Source organism: Herpailurus yagouaroundi, unplaced genomic scaffold (genome assembly GCF_014898765.1).
Source record: "Herpailurus yagouaroundi ecotype Mexico unplaced genomic scaffold, PumYag 250, whole genome shotgun sequence".
Taxonomy (NCBI): domain Eukaryota; kingdom Metazoa; phylum Chordata; class Mammalia; order Carnivora; family Felidae; genus Herpailurus; species Herpailurus yagouaroundi.
In genome coordinates this window covers 6,839,676-6,841,051 of record NW_024412467.1, presented here as the reverse complement: position 1 = coordinate 6,841,051, position 1,376 = coordinate 6,839,676, and the positions used below count along the sequence as shown (strand labels likewise).

The 1,376-nt window shown below is 38.6% G+C and overlaps 1 non-coding gene across 1 annotated transcript; it reads right to left on the bottom strand.

The window, feature by feature from the left end:
* Positions 1–1,048: 1,048 nt before the first annotated feature.
* Positions 1,049–1,152, bottom strand: LOC121020651 (U6 spliceosomal RNA). The gene has a single exon (XR_005786251.1). It is a non-coding gene; the product is annotated as a U6 spliceosomal RNA (small nuclear RNA).
* Between the last annotated feature and the right edge of the window lie 224 nt (positions 1,153–1,376).

Sequence of the window (1,376 nt, the reverse complement as noted above, 5' to 3'; positions counted from 1 at the left end):
CTCTGTGGCTACCAAGTACCCCAGAAGCTGCCCCATCTCAGAGTCATGATGGGCACCAATATGGCATCTGCCAGCAAGGTCATTCAGGTAGTCGAGCCACATATTCCATTAAGGTTCCCTGACAGAAGACACCATTCTTTTCAAATATTTACTTTGAGAGAGAAAACATGTTCAAGAGAGAGAAGAAGAGAGAATCCTAAGCAGGCTTCACACACAGCACAGAGCCTGACACCGGGCTCAATCCCACGCGAGATCACTACCTGAGCCAATATCAAGAGTCTGATGCTCAACCGACTGAGCCACCCAGGAGCCCCCAGAAGAGACAATTCTAAAGTCAGTGTATCAGAAACTTTGTGTTCAGTAGGACAACCATCTCAGTCTTCTTCAATTTCACAGCATTCTAAGGGAGGTAAATCACCAGATTTGCTGATGCATCTAGATCCACCAGATACTGCTCAAATAATAAAAGCATTACCTCAGAAATACAGAAAGAAACTTGTGTCTCAAGAAGAAATTGAATGTATCCAATGTGGAGGTCCAAAAAAATCACTGACCATGTGGCTGCTGTTTGTCATCAAACAAAATAATAGTCCTTATGATAAAGGACTTCCAATATGGCACATGAGAAATTATACTTTAATCAACTTCAATAAATATTCCGTAAAAAAAAAAAAAAAAAAACATAGAAAATTTAGATGAACTCTTGCGTCCCCTAATAGATGAATCTCGGTCAGTTTCTCCAAAAGAGTACCTAAATGTTTACATGCTTACTAAAGTATACGTTTTTTAAAAAGTTACCAATTGATTTCTATCTACTAGTCTCTCATTTCCACTCTGATCTCTGTTGTCCTTTCTTTTGCTAACTGTGGACTTTGTTTGTTCTCCCTTTTCTAATTCTTGAAGTGTAAAGTTAGGATACATCTTCGAGATGTTTTACTTTCTTTTTTTTTTATTTTTTTAAGTTTATTTATTTATTTTGAGAGGGGGGGAGGGATGGAGGGAGAGAGAGAAACATCCTGCACTGTCAGAGCAGAGCCCCACACAGTGCAAGAATACAGAACGCTTCGCAAATTTGCTTGTCATCCCTGCACAGAGGCCATGCTAAACTCCGTATCGTTCTGGTTTTAGCATATGTGCTGTCAGAGCAAGCACAAGATGTTTTACCTTTCTTCAAATATGAATTTATGCTATTAATTTCCCTCTCACAACTGCTTTTACAACATCTCATTTATTTTTTATGGAAGTACAATTAGCATTAATTTCAGGTGTACAATATGATTCAACAATTCTATACATTATTCATGTCCATCACAATAGGTGTACTTTTAATCTCCTTGGTCTTTTTCACTCCTCTCAGTATCCACCATCCCTCTGGC